Source organism: Notamacropus eugenii, chromosome 2, assembly GCF_028372415.1.
Source record: "Notamacropus eugenii isolate mMacEug1 chromosome 2, mMacEug1.pri_v2, whole genome shotgun sequence".
Classification (NCBI taxonomy): domain Eukaryota; kingdom Metazoa; phylum Chordata; class Mammalia; order Diprotodontia; family Macropodidae; genus Notamacropus; species Notamacropus eugenii.
The window spans coordinates 259,221,940-259,238,280 of NC_092873.1; positions in this window are offsets into that span (position 1 = coordinate 259,221,940).

The window sequence follows — 16,341 nt, forward strand, 5'->3', positions numbered from 1 at the left end:
GAAAATACTGCAAGCAGCCAGAAAACAAAATGATTCCTATATCAAGGAACTACAGTCAGCATCACACAGAACCTTGCAGCTTCTACATTAAAAGATCACAGAGACTGGAAGATGATATTTCTTAATGCAAAGGAGCTTGGACTGTAACCAAGGATAAATTACCCAGCAAAATTCAATACAACATTTCAGGCAAGGAGATGAAAATTCAATGAAATAAAGGATTATGAGATCTTTCTAATGAAAAGGCCAGAACTCAATTGATCTTCAAATACAAGTCTCAAAAAGGCACAAAAAGATAAAAAGGGAGTAAAAAACTTATTACACAATGTGGGCAAACTGTTTAAATCCTTATAAGGGAAGGTGACACTTGTTAATCTTGGAAATTGTACAATTGTTATGATACTTAAAAAGGATATACAGAGATAGAAGGAGTTGGTATAAATTAAGTGGTGTGATGATTAAAAAATGTGTCAAGGGAGTGAAGGGATTGTAACTGGAGATGTGAAAAGGAAGAGACAGAAAAAGGTAAACTACATGACAGGAAGAGGCACAAAAATATATTATAGTAGAGGGAAAGAGGGGAGGGAGATGAGCACTGTTTGAGATTTACTCTCATCTGACTTGGTTCAAGTAGGGAACAATAAACTTAGTTAAATATAGAAGTCTAACTTGTCCTGTAGGCAGCAGGAGGGGAAAGGGAAAGAAAAGAGAGGGGAAGTTAAAAGGAAGGAAAGAAGTAGTAAGGTATAAGGGAAATGAAAGGGAGGGAAGACTGAGGAAGGTGGTGATCAAAAATTGAAACTTTATTGTGGAAAGGAAGGGTGATGGGAGAACCAAATGCATAATTGAGGAGAGGGAAATAGGATGGAGAGAAAGACACAGATAGTATCCATAACTGTGAATGTGAATGGGATGAACTCTCCCACAAAATGGAGGCAGATAGCAGAATGGATTAAAAACCATAACCCAACACTACGTTATTTACAAGAAACAGATTTGAAACAGCAGGATACACACAGGGTAAAGTTAAAAGGTTGGAGGAGAATATATTGTGCATTACCTGATGTAAAAAAAAAAAATCAGGGATAATAATCCTAATCTCAGACAAAGGAAAAGCAGAAATAGACTAATCATGAGAGAGAAGGAAAGAAGCTACACCCTGCTAAAGGCTTCACAGACAATGAAGTAATATCATTACTAAACACGTATGCACCAAGTGGTATAGCATGCAAATTCTTAGAGAAGATAAGAGAGTTACAGGAGGAAATAGACAGCAAAACTATACTAATGGTGGACCTCAACATCTCCCTCTTTCTGAATTTTATAAATCAAACCTCAAAATAAACAAGAAAGAAGTTAACATGGAGAATAGAACTGTGGTTAAGGTAGATATTATGTATCTCTGGAGAAAATTGAGTGGGGGTATAAAGGTACCTTTATCTCAGCAGGAAATGGCACCTACACAAAAACTGACCATGTATTAGGTCATAAAACCTCACAATCCAGTGCAGCAAGGCAGAGGCAATTAATATATCCTTCTCAGATCATAATGCAATAAAAATTATATGTAACGAATGGCAATGGAAAGATACCAAAAATTAATTGGAAACTAAGTATTGTAATCCTAAAGGATGAGTGGGTTAAACAACAAATCATGGAAACAATCTATAACTTTACTCAAGAGAATGACAATAATGAAACAACGTAGCAAACTTATGAGATGCAGTGAAAGTATTTCTTAATGGAAGTTTTATATGTCTGAACACCTACATAATTAAAACAGAGAAAGAGGAAATCAACGAATTGGACATACAGCTGAAAAAGATAGAAAAAAGAACAAATTGAAAATCTTCAAGTAAATACCAAATTAGGAATACTGAAATCCAAAGGAGAGATTAATAAAATTGAAATTAAGAAAGATATTGAACTAATGAATAAAACTAAGAGCTGGTTTTATAAAGAGAAAGAAAATTGATAAACCTTTGGTCAATTTGATTTTAAAAAAGAAAGAAGAAAACCAAATTATCAGTATCAAATATGAAAAGGGTGAACTCACTTCCCAAAATGAGGAAATCAAAACAATAATTAGAAATTACCTTGCCCAACTGTATGCCCATAAATTTGACATCTAAGTAAGATGAATGAATATTTTAAAAATATAAATTGCCCAGATTAACAGAAGAGGAAATTAAATACTTAAATAATCCCATCTCCAAAAAAGAAATTGAGCAAGCTGTCAAATGAAATTTCTAGGACAAATCTCCAGGGCCAGATGGATTTACAAGTGAATTCTGTCAAGAACAATTAAATCTAATACTATATGGATTATTTGTGAAAATTGGTGAAGAAAACTGTTTGACAAAAACTGCTGGGCAAACTGTAAAATAGTGTGACAGAAACTGGGCATAGACCAATGCCTGACAACGTGTACCAGAATAAAGTCCAAATGAATATATGATCTCGGTATAAAGACTGATACTATAAAAAAAAAAAAATAGAGCAGCAAGAAATAGAGTATTTGTCAGATTTATGGAGAATGGAGAAATTTATACTGAAACAACAGATAGAGAACATTGTGAAGTACAAAATGGATAACTTTGATTACACTGAAGTGAATAGTTTTTCCCCAAACAAAGGCAATGCAACCAAGATTAGGAGGGAAGCAGAAAACTGGGAAAGAATTTTTACAACTCGTGTCTGTGATAAAGGCTTAATTTTTAAAATATATAAAACCTGAGTCAATATTCTTAAGAATACGAGTCATTCCCTAATATTGATAATTGGTCAAAGGATATGGACAGGCAGTTTTCAGAGGAAAAAATTAAAGATATCCATAGTCACATGAAAAAATGCCATAAATTATTATTCATTAGAGATGCGAATCAAAACAACTCTGAGGTACCTCATCACACCAATCAGATTGGTTAACATGACAAAACAGGAAGATGATAAATGTTGGAGAAGATGTGGGAGAGTTGGAACACTAAATCGTGGTTGGTGGAGCTGTGAGCTGATCCAATCATTCTGGAGAGCAATTTGGAACTATGCCCAAAGGGCTACAAAAAAATGTGCATACCCTTTGACTCAGTGATATTGTTTCTAGGACTGTATTCCAAAGAGATCATAGAAATGTGAACAGGTCCCACTTGTATAAAAATTTTATAGCAGCACTTTTTGTGGTGGCCAAAACCTGGAAATCAAGGGAATGTCCATCAATTGGGAAATGGCTTAACAAGATGTGATATATGAATGTAATGGAATACTATTGTACTATAAGAAATGATGAACAGGAAGACTTTAGAGAGGCCTGGAAAGACTTATATGACTTGATGCTGAGTGAAAGGAGCAGAACTAGGAGAATTTTATACATAGCAACAACCACAATGTACAAGGATTTTTTTTTTCTGGTAGACTTAGAACTTCATTGCAATGCAAGGACTTTAAAAATTCCCAATGATCTCGCTCTCTTTTTTTTTGTGAGCAAACTTAATATATTTTATTTTTTTATTTAACTTTTAACACTCATTTTCACAAAATTTTGGGTTCCAAATTTTCTCCCCTTTTCTCCCCTCCCCTCACCCCAAAACACCGAGCATTCTAATTGCCCCTATCACCAATCTGCCCTCTCTTCTATCATCCCTCTCTGCCCTTGTCTCCATCTTCTCTTTTGTCCTGTAGGGCCAAATAACTTTCTATACCCCTTTACCTGTATTTGTTGTTTCCTAGTAGCAAGAACAGTACTCAACAGTTGTTCCTAAAACTTTGAGTTACAACTTCTCTTCATCCCTCCCTACCCACCCCTTCCCTTTGGAAGGCAAGCAATTCAATATAGGCCATATTTGTGTAGTTTTGCAAATGACCTCCATAATAGTCCTGTTGTATAAGACTAACTATATTTCCCTCCATCCTATCCTGTCCCCCATTACTTCTATTCTCTCTTTTGGTCCTATCCCTCCCCATGAGTGTTGACCTCAAATTGCACCCTCCTCCCCATGCCCTCCCTTCCATCATCCCCCACACCCTGCTTATCCCCTTTTCCCCCACTTTTCTGTATTGTAAGATAGGTTTTCATACGAAACTGAGTGTGCATTTTATTCCTTCCTTTAGTGGAATGTGATGAGAGTAAATTTCATGTTTTTCTCTCACCTCCCCTCTTTTTCCCTCCTCTAAAAAGTCTTTTGATTGCCTCTTTTATGAGAGATAATTTGCCACATTCCATTTCTCCCTTTCTCTCCCAATATATTTCTCTCTCACTGCTTGATTTCATTTTTTTAACATATGATCCCATCCTCTTCAATTCACTCTGTGCACTCTGTCTCTATGTGTGTGCGTGTGTGTGTGTAATCCCACCCAGTACCTAGATACTGAAAAGTTTCAAGAGTTACAAATATAGTCTTTCCATGTAGGAATGTAAACAGTTCAACTTTAGTAACTCCCTTATGACTTCTCTTTCCTGTTTACCTTTTCATGCTTCTCTTCATTCTTGTGTTTGAAAGTCAAATTTTAGTTTCAGCTCTGGTCTTTTCATCAAGAATGCTTGAAAGTCCTCTATTTCATTGAAAGACCAATTTTTCCCCGGAAGTATTATACTCAGTTTTGCTGGGTAGGTGATTCTTGGTTTTAGTTCTAGTTCCTTTGACTTCTGGAATATCCTATTCCACTCTCTTTGATCCCTTAATGTGGAAGCTGCTAGATCTTGTGTTATCCTGATTGTATTTCCACAATACTTGAATTGTTTCTTTCTAGCTGCTTGCAATATTTTCTCCTTGACCTGGGAACTCTGGAATTTGGCCACAATGTTCCTAAGAGGTTTTTTTTTTGGATCTCTTTTAGGTAGTGATCTGTGGGTTTCTTAAATACTTATTTTGCCCTCTGGTTCTAGAATCTCAGGGCAGTTTTCCTTGATAATTTCATGAAAGATGATGTCTAGGCTCTTTTCTTGATCATGGCTTTCAGGCAGTCCCATAATTTTTAAATTTTCTCTCCTGGATCTGTTTTCCAGGTCAATTGTTTTTCCAATGAGATATTTCACATTATCTTCCATTTTTTCATTCTTTTGGTTTTGTTTTGTGATTTCTTGGTTTCTCATAAAGTCATTGGCCTCCATCTGTTCCATTCTAATTTTGAAAGAACTATTTTCTTCAGTGAGCTTTTGAACCTCCTTTTCCATTTGGCTAATTCTGCCTTTTAAAGCATTTTTCTCCTCATTGTCTTTTTGAACCTCTTTTGTCAATTGAGTTAGCCTATTTTTCAAGGTGTTATTTTCTTCAGCATTTTTTTGGGTCTTCTTTAGCAAGATGCTTACTTGTTTTTCATGCTTTGCTTGCATGTCTCTCATTTCTCTTCCCAGTTTTTCCTCCACCTCTCTAACTTAATTTTCAAAATCCTTTTTGAGCTCTTCCATGGCCTGAGCCCATTGGCTGGGATACAGAAGCCTTGACTGCTGTGTCTTTCCCTGATTGTAAGCATTGTTCTTCCTCATCAGAAAGGAAGAGAGGAAATACCTGTTCACCAAGAAAGTAACCTTCTATAGTCTTATTTTTTTCCCTTTTCTGGGCATTTTCCCAGCCAGTGACTTGATTTCTGAGTATTCTCTTCACACCCATTTTGCCTCCAGATCCGCCCAGCCAGTGCTTGGGGTCTGAGATTCAAATGCTACTTCCCAGACTCAGGGCTTTGGGTGGGGGCAGGGCTGCTATTCAGTGTGAGATTAAGTTCAGGTGCTCAGGTGGGGGCAGGGCTGCCACACGGGACTCAGTTCCCTCAAGAGGTTTATGTGGAGACTTTCAACAATGGATCTGAGCTCCTGCCTGCTTGGGGAGCGCTTGTCTGCTCTCACCTCCACTGCTGCCTCCCGAGGGGGCCTGAGTTATCGAGGGACCCCACTCTTCTCTCAGCAAGCTGAGAAGACCCTCTCACCAACTTTTGGGGCCCATGGGTGGAGGGACCTGCGTGGCCACTGGAGATTCCTACCCTGAAGCCTGCTCAGATCTGCTCCTTTCAGTGCCATGTAGCCAAGGCAGGGCTGGGCTCAGCTCTGGGTCCGGGGCATGATGGACCTTTTGCGAGAAGTTTAGAGGGCTCTCTGGAACAGAAATCTCGTCTGCTCTGTTGTTCTGTGGCTTCTGCTGCTCCAGAATATTTTGGGAGTTCTTCTTTACAAATATTTTATGGGCTGTGGGTTTGGAGCTAGTGTATGTGTGTCTTTCTACTCTGCCATCTTGGCTCCGCCCCCCCAATGATCTCTTATGACAAAATGCCTTCCACATCCAGAGAAAGAATATGGAATTCAATCACAGAATGCAGCAGATCATTTTCTTTTGTACTACACTTTGGTTTGCTTTATGATTTCTCCCATTCATTTTAATTCTTCGATGCAACATGACTAAGGTGAAAATGTATTTAATAGGAATGTATGTGTAGAACCTAACCTAAACTTAAATTGCATGCCATCTCAGGAAGGGAGTAGGGAGGTAGGGGGGAAGGAGGGGAAGGAGGGGAAAAAATCTAAGGTATATAGAAGTGATTATAGAACACTGAAAACAAATAAAATAATAATAATATAAAAATGAAAAAAGAAATGATCAGCAATTGGACTTCAGAAAAACCTGGAAAGGCTTATATGTATTAACATGAGTTAAATGAGCTAAAACAAGAGAACATTGTACACAGTATCAGCCCCAGTGTGTGAGGACTGTTTCTCATAGAACTAGTCCTCCACAGCAATGCAAAGATCTAAAACATTCTAAAAGGACTCGAGGCACAATGTCATCCACATCCAGAGAAAAAGCTATGGAATTGGAACATAGAATGAAGCAGAATATTTTCTCTTGTGTTTTGTTTTGTTTTTTTCTCATGGTTTATCCCATTCATTTTAATTCTTCTATGCAATATGATTAATGTGAAAATGTGTTTAATAAAATGTATGTGTAGAACCCATATCAGATTGCATGCCATCTCATGGAGGGGGCTTAGAGAAGTGGGGAAAAAATCTGAGATGTATGAAAGTATTGTAGAAAACTGAAAACAAATAAATTAATTTTAAAAAAGCAACCAGTTCTTCAAAGGGGAGAAAAGTGGATGAGAAACTTTTACATTTATTCTCCTCAATCAACATTTTTCTGAACCAACTCCTTAAATTTGATTCAACAAAATAATAAAGATGTGACTTGTAGCATTTGCCAATTTTTAAAAATGCTAATACTGACATTTTAATAATCACCTTTTTTCAGCTTTGAGTCAGTTCAAGCTAGCTCCAACAAATTTCACTTTTAAAAAAATTAATTAATTTGTTGGTTTTCAGTTTTCAACAGTCATTTCCATAAGTTTTGATTTTGCTCCTCCTCCTTTCCCCAAGCCTCCTAAAGATGGCATACAATCTTACATGGGTTCTACACATACATTATTATTAAAAACATTTTCAGTTTAGTCAGGTTGCATAGAAGATTTAAAACAAACAGGAGAAACCATGAGAAAAACCAGAACAAAATAAAATGTACCAAAAGAGGAAATAGTCTGCTTCATTCAGCATCCTGACTCTGTACTTCTTTCTCTGGATGTGGATGGCATTTCGCCTCAAGAGTCCTTTGGAAATGTTTTAGGTCCTTGCATTTCTGTGAAGGGCTATCTATCGGAAACAGTCCTCCTATACTCTTGCTCTAACTTGTATAGTGTTCTCCTGGTTCTGCTCATGTCACTCAAAATCAGTTCCTATAAGACTTTTCAGTTTTTTTTTCTGAAGTCTGACTGTTCATCCTTTCTTATAGGAAAATAGTTTTCCATTACATCTATATACCACATTTGTTTAGCCATTCTCCAATTGGTGGTAATCCCCTCAATTTCCAGTTCTTGGTTAACACAAAAAGAGTTGCTACAAATATTTTTGTACATGTGGATGCTTTTCCCATTTTTATGATCTCTTTGGGATACACTCCTAGAAGCAATATAGCTGGATCAAAGGGTATGCACATCTTTATATCCCTTTGGGCATAGTTGCAAATTGCTCTCCAGAATCATTATCAGCTCACAGGTCAACAAACAATGAATTAGTGTTCCAACACTCCCACATCTTCTCCAGCATTTATCTTTTTCCTGTTTTGTCATGTTAGTCAATCTGATACTTGTGAGGTGGTTCCTCAAAGTTGTTTTGATTTTCATCTCTCTAATCAATAGTGCTTTAGAGGATACTTTTAATTTCTTCCTCTGAAAACTGCCTGTCCATATCCTTTGACCAATTATCAGTTGAGGAATGATTTATATTCTTAAAAAAAATTGACTCAGTTCTTTATATATTTTAGAAATTAGGCCTTTATCACAGACAGTAGTAAAAGTTCTTTCCCAGTTTTCTGCTTCCCTCTTTATCTTGGTTGCATTGGGTTTGTGCAAAATCTTTTTAATTTCATGTAATTAAAGTTATCCATTTTGCATTTCATAATGTTCTCTATCCCTTGTCTGGTCATAAATTCCTCCAGTCTCCATAAATCTGACAAATAAGCTATTCTTTGCTCATTTCCTTTGTTTATAGTATCAGTCTTTATACCTAGATTGTATGCACATTTGTACTTTATTCTGATACATTGTGTCAGGTGTTGGTCTATGCCCAGTTACTACCACACTATTTTACATTTTTCACAATAGTTTTTGTCAAACAGTGAGTTCTTATCCCAGAAGCTGGGGTCCTTGGGTTTATCAAACAATAGACTGTTATAATCAATAACTACTAAGTCTTGTGTACCTAATCTATTCCACCCATCTACCCATCTATTTCTTAGCCACTATCAAGTGGTTTTGATGATTGCTGCTTTATAATACAGTTTGAGATCTGGTAGGGCTAGGCCACCTTCCCTAGCATTTCTTTTCATAAATTTCTTGATATTCTGCATATTTTGTTCTTTCAGATGAATTTTGATATTATTTTTCTAATTCTAGAAAGTAATTTTTTGGTAGTTTTTTTTTTTCAGTGTGGCACTGAATAAGTAAATTAATTTAGGTCCAATTGTCATTTTTATTATATTAGCTCAGCCTAAATATGAGCTACTGATGCTTTTATAATTATTTATATCTGACTTTATTTGTGTGAAAAATGTTTTATAATTGTGTTCATATAGTCCCTGGGTTTGTTTGGAAGGTAGACTCTCAAATATTTTACCATGTCTACAGTAACTTTAAATAAAATTTCTCTTTCTGTCTCTTGCTGTTGAGTTCTGTTAATAATATACAGAAATGCAGGTGATTAATGTAGGCTTATTTTGCATCCTGTAACTTGGCCAAGGTTGCATATTATTTCAAGTAGTTTTGTTTTTACTTGATTCTCTAGGGTTATCTAAGTAAATCATCAATCACCGGCAAAGAGTGATACCTTACTTTCTTCTTTGCCTATTCTAATTCCTTCTATTTCTTTTTCATCTCTTATTGTGAAAGCTAACATTTCTAGTACCATATTGAATAAAAGTAGTAATAATTGGCATCCTTTTCTCACCATCAATATTTTAAATGTATCTGGTTTATCCCCATTGTCAGTAATGCTTGCTGATGGTTTTAGTTAGGTTCTACTTATCAATTTAAGAAAGGCTCCATGTATTCCCCATGCTCTCCAGTGTTTTCAATAGGAACAGGTGTTGTATTTTGTCAAAAACTTTTTTTTGCATCTATTGAGATAATCATATGGTTTCTCTTAGTTTTGTTGTTGATATGATCAATAATGCTGATAGTTTTCCTAATATTCGACCAGCCCTGCATTCCCAGTATAAATGATACCTGATCAAAGTATACTATTCTCCTGATGATTTTTTTTTGTAATCTTTTTGTTAATATCTTATTAAAATTTTTGGACCTACATTCATTAAGGAAATTGGTCTATATTTTTCCTTCTGTTTTGGCTCTTTCTGGGTTAAGAAACATAATTGTGTCATAAAAAGAATTTGGTAGGACTCCTTCTTTGCCAGTTTTCCCAAAATAGTCTATATTGTATTGGAATGAACTCTTCTTGAAATGTTTAATAGAATTTGCTTGTAAACCCATCTATCTGGCCCTGGAGATTTTTTTCCTAGGGAGTTAATTGAGGGCTTGTTCAATTTCTTTTTCTGAGGTGGGATTATTTGAGTATTTTACTTCCTCTTCTGTTAATCTAGGCATTTATATTTTTGTAAATATTCATTCATTTCACTAAGATTGCCAAATTTATGGGCATAGAATTGGACAAAGTAATTTCTAATGATTGTTTTGATTTCCTCTTCACTAGATGTGAGTTCACCCTTTTCATTTTTGATACAGGTAATTTGTTTTTCTTCTTTCTTTTTTAGAGCAAATTGACCAAATGTTTATCAATTTTATTCTCTTTTTCATAAAACCAGCTCTTAGTTTTATTTTTTAGCTCAATAGTTTTCTTAATTTTAACTTTATTAATCTCTCTTTTGTTTTTCAGTATTTCTAATTTGGGATTTTCTTTGGGATTTTCAATTTGTTCCGTTTTCTAGTGTTTTTCAGTTGCATGCCAATACAATGATCTCCTCTTTCTCTATTTTATTCATTTAAGTATTCAGAGATGTAAAACTTTCTGTAAAAACTGCTTTCACTGCATCCCATAAGTTTTGTTAGATTGTTTTATTACTGTCATTCCCTTGAATGAAGTTATTGTTTCTATGATTTGTTGTTTGAGCCACTCATTCTTTAGGATTAGATTTTTTAATTTCCAATTTCTTTTGGTCTATCTTTCCACTGCCTTTATTATATCTAATTTTATTGCATCATGATCTGAAAAGGATGGATTGAATATTTTCTGCCCGTTTGCACTGAATTGTGAGGTTTTTATGCACTAACATATGGCCAGTTTGTATGTATGTGCCATGTACCCATTCAAGTTTCCCCCGAGGTCTACCATATCTACCTTTTCCAGAATTCCATTCACCTCTTTAACTTCTTTCTTGTTTATTTAGAGGCTGGATTAATCAAGTTCAGAGACAGGGAGGTTGAGGTCCCACAATAGTGTAGTTTTGCTCTCTATTTCTTCTTGCAACTCTCTTATCTTCTCCTCTAAGAATTTGGATGTTATACTACTTTGTGCATATGTGTAGTAATGATATTATTTCAATTTGCATGGTCACATTTAGCAGGATATAGTTTCCCTCCTTATATCTTTTGATTAGATCTATTTTTGCTTTGTCTGAGATTAGAATTGCTAATCCTGATTTTTTACATTAGCTGAGGCATAATATATTCTACTCCAACCTTTTACCTTTACCCTCTATGTATCCCCCTCTTTCAAATGTTTCTTATAAAAAATATATTGCAGGATTGTGATTTATATTCTTTTCTGCTACTTCTGTTTTATGAGAGACTTGATCCCATTCACATTCACAGTTACATTAGGATCTGTGTCTTTTTCTCCATCCTATCCCCTCTTTTATAATTTTATTTCTCCTTTCTCTCTTCCCCTCCACAAATGAGTTTTATTTTGAACCACTGCTTCTCTTAATCTTCCCTCCTGTCTATCAGCCCCTCTCCCTTTTCTTTCCTATTTTCCCTCCTATTCCTGTAGGGCAAGTTAGATTTCTATACTTAAATGAATATGTGGTTCCCTCCTTGAACCAAAACCAAAGAAATTGAAGCTCAAATAGTGTTCAACTTCCTTCCTTCTTTTTTGTTTTGTGCCTCTTCCAGAGATGTAATTTACCCTTTTCTTCCACCTTCTTTCCTCTTCACCCCTTACAATCCTTTCTCACCTTTTAATTAAATTCTTTGTCATCACATCAGTTAATTTGTATCTACCCACTCTATCTATGTATATTCTTTTAAATATAATAAAAATACAATTTTCAACATCAATAAGTATCTTCCTCCCATGTAGGGATGTAAACACTTTGCCCATATTGAATAACAAATTTATTTTTCTTTTCTTTCCCCCCATTTCCCTTTTTATACCTCTCTTGAGTCATGTATTTGAAAAGGAAATTTTCTATTGAGCTCTGGTCTTTTCATTGGGAAGGTCTGAAAATCCCTTAGTCACTAAATGTCCGTCTCTTTGCTGAACAATTGTGCTCAATTTTGCTGGGCAATTGAACCTTGGTTGTAATCCAAGCTCCTCTGCCTTATTGAAAATCATATTCCATTCCCTCTGATCATTTAATGTAGAATCTACAAGGTCTTGTATTGTCCTGATAGTAGTTGCTCAATATTTGCATTGTTTCTTTCTGGCTACTTGTAGTACTTTCTCCTTGTCTTGATACTTCTGGAATTTGTCAACAATATTCCTTGGCATTATCAATTTGGTATCTCTTTAAGGAGGTGATCAGTGGATTCTTTTGATAACCGTTTTGCCCTCTAGATCTAGGACCACAATGCAGTTTTACTTGATGATTTCTTGGAAGATACCGTCCAGGTTCTTTCGTTCATCATTGCTTTCTGGTAAACCAATAAATCTTAGATTTTTTTCTACTGGATATGTTTTCCAGGTCAGTTGTTTTTCTAATGAGATATTTTATGTTTTCTTCTATTTTTTTCATTCTTTAGATTTTCTTTCACTGATTCTTGATGTCTCATAGAGTTATCAGCTTCTGCTTGCCGAATTCTAATTTTTAAAAATTGTTTTCTTCAGTTAACTTTTGCACTACCTTATCCTTTTGTCCAATTTCACTTTTTAAGGAGCTGCTTCCTTCAGTGAATTCTTTTTTCATTTTATAAATTGCATTTTTAAAATCATTGGTCAATTTTTCTTCTACCTCTCTAATTTGAGCTTTTACAAGAATGCTTTTTGGGCTTGATACCAGTCCATATTCCCTTTTGAGGATTTAGATATGGATATATTGTTAGTGCTCTCCTTTTCTGAATTCATATTTTGATCTTCCCTGTCCCTGAAGTAAGATTCTATGGTCTTTGTTTTTCTGATTTGCTTCTTCCTCATGGTGATTGCTTTTTTCTAACTTTTAAAGTGGATGTCTGCTTCTGAGGAACAGGGGACTCTGTCCCACATTTCTTGCACTAGGAGCTTGAGGCCTGGTTACTGGCTTTGTATGTTGTGACCTCTGGTCCTTTTAACTAGAAGCTATATAATGCTGCAGTTTAGCTGGTGCTGAGTTGGCTGGTGTGTGCAAAGCCAGGTGAAGACTTTCTGAATTTCCCTGGAGTTATACTGAAGTTCATGGTGTGAGGTATGGGGGAGGGGTGTTTGACTATAGGAGGTCTCCTCTTCTCTATGGTTGAGATAGAGCACAGGCAGGCTCAGCAGCTAGTGAAGCCCCATCTTCACTGGTGTATTTCCAACTCCCCTGGCTATGCTAAGGCATGCCTAGGGTCCTGGTGTTGGCACTTATAGTCTCTACTTCCTGGGGCTTAGGATCTGCTGCAGGTTCTCTGAGGTAGAGTTTGCTGGTACACTTGTAGTCCTGCACTGGTACCCTTGAACCACAGCAAGAGGGACTCTTCTTGTCCATCTCCCTAGCCTCCTGCACTTAAAGACTGTTGTACCCCTTCTGCTGGCTCCTCTATTCCCAGATTTTTCCTGGGGAAACATTCTCTGGGTTTTTCAAGGTCAACAAGGGGTGGGTGGGAACACTTATAGTTTACTTAGTCATCTTGGCTCCGATAAGTTCAAGTAGGTGACTTTCAAACATTTAGTCAGTTGGCTGATAGTCTCAGGAGTGGGTGCTGCTGTGACCATGGGCCCTCTGCTTCTGTCTCACTTAGTTCTGCTGGACTTCCATTCTGTTCTGAGAGGCTTGAGAACCTGCACTACTGCTTCTCATTCAGTCCACCCTGGGTTGTTCCCCTTTTGCTATGACTGATTCTGTGCTAGTGCAACCCACACACTTTGGGCTCCCCAATTCTCATGTAACAGATCCTTCTTGTCAACCTACCAGGCTGTTCTGGGCTGGAAATCTGCCATACTCTGTCTCCTAGTGGATTCTGCCACTCTAAAATTTGTTCAGATTCACTTTTTAGATGTATGTGAAGAAGTCTGTGGAAGAGCTCAGTTGAGTCCCTACTTTCATTCCACCATCTTGGCTGCATCTGCCCACTTCACTTTTGCCAAAGAACCAATATTAAATCATAATTCTCTTCTTATTTCATTTGCAACAACAGGAAAATAATTTTGCCTCTCTGGTTCTGTTTCCTCATCTTTAAGAAGAAAAGGTTATATTTCATGACCTCTAAAGTCCCTTTTAGTTCTAAGTCTGTGATCAATGTATGGCATACCTGGAAGGCATAAGGTTTCTTTCTTCCTTTAAAGTGAAGATTCCATCAATTCTATCTCTAAAAATAATTTTCTTCCGTCCTATTCTCTGAACTCACATTGACATCATCCTAGTGAATAGGCCTTTATTGAATCTCTCCTGGATTACTCTAAGAGCTGATTTTTCTTTCATCCATAATAAACATTGGTACTCTTGAAGGGATGAATATATCTGACCTTTTCACTATTTCTCTCAAAAGTCCTGTATCTTAAAAACATCTGGTTCAACAACTCTCTTCACATAAGACAATACACTTCTTATTCAAGCAATCCTTACCCTAGGGGTTCAGACTGTTCTGAGACATATCCCACATCAGGTATTTTCGACACACTGGTGCATCTTGACAAATTTCTAGACTTCTCAATCTAAGGCAGGGGTGGGGAACTGGTGACCTCAAGGTCACCAGTTCCTCATTCCTGAAAGGTATATCCTAGTTGAAGGTCAGCTCCTATGTCTATCTGTCCTCATTACCTTGACTAGAAGGCTAAATATATTTCTTCCTAAGACCAAGGGCAAATCATCCAAGTCCTTCACTCAGTTAATTTAGCCCCTCCTTTGATGAATTTCCTTCAAGGGCTTGATATTGTTGATGGTAAATATTTGAAGTAAGTACTCACCTGGTCTTAAGTACAGGTCTCTCAGGGCACTGTATTCCCCTTGCTCTGCCTGTTACAAGATATCAGTCTGGTATTTTTCCCCATCAATGGTCCAGCTTCCTGTATGAGTCCCAAATATTGGCATTGTGCTCATCCACAAAGTAGTTCTGAATGAACAAAGTCAACATTATCTTGACCACATCTCTTGCTTCTATGACTAGCTGGTAATTGGTCATTCTTGCCTGATAACCATCAACACAGATATACTCTTTCATTTTCCTCCTTCCCCTTCTCTAAATCCTCCTCATCAATCCTCACCACCTTATCTACCATCTCTAGCTTAGCTTCCTTTATAGCACTGGCTAAAATGCACAACTATTTCTACCACAATTTTACTTCATTCCTCTCTAGTCTGGATGGGTTGTTTCCTTGTCCATGGACTCCAGGAGACTAGGGCACAGACTCACATGCATTTGACCCATATTCCTCTTCATCAGGACAATCCTTTATATACTTGAGGAGAGTATATCCCTCCATCTGTCTGCACCTAAATCTCATTTCCAGGCTGATCAATTCATTAAAATAATTGTGATATGGCACAGATTTAGGGCTTCCCACCATCTTGCTTGCCTTCTTCATGACACTCACTGATTTATCAATGCCATCTCCTTAACCATGGCAATGAGAAATGAACAATATAGCCAGACCATCCCAGTCCAGTGTGCAGAATGCAGACCAGTGTGGAGTGCAGATCAGTGCAGAGCAGAGACCAGACCAATGCAGAGCACAGACCAGCTTGGAGCCAGCAGGGACAGGACCCAGAACAGGCTTCAAGGCCCCACTGGCAGAAGTTTCCAGATTGCTCAACCTACAAACACCACAGATACCTTCAAAGGTCAGTGGGAGGACTCCTTTACCCAGGAGAGAGGAGCATGGTCTGTACCTCTGGTGATAGCTGCCATTTTGGAGAGCCCTCTGCCTAGAGGCCCTGGGGGAATTGAGAAGCTGATCTGAATCTCAGTCCTGAGTGGCAGCTCTGTGAGACCTCCAAGTAAAGGTCCTAGGTGAATTGAGTCACTGATTTGATTCTCAGCCCTCAGCTCCTCCCAGGAGTGAGGAGGAGCACTGGCAGTGAAGCTAGAGGGGTTTGCATTGAGGGAATTCCAGTTGCAGATTCTGGGCAGAAAAGTTCTTGGTTGCTTCCAAACCAGTGTGCAGGGCAGGAGAAGAGTAAACTCCTCTCACTTGATTGTGCCACCTTCAAGGAACTGAGAAGTTACAGGTCCCCAGAGCATACCCTCCTCTCAACAAAGGTCTCAAAAGTCAAATAAGTGTTTGGGAAAATGCTCGAAAAAGGAAGAAAAAATAAGAATAGAGAAGGTCACTTTATTGGTGAAGAAGTATTTTCTTCCATCCTTTCAGATGAGGAAGAACAAAGAATAACATTAGAGGAAGTCAAGGTTTCTGCATCCAAAACCTACAAAATAAATATGAAATATTCTCAGGCCAGGGAAGAG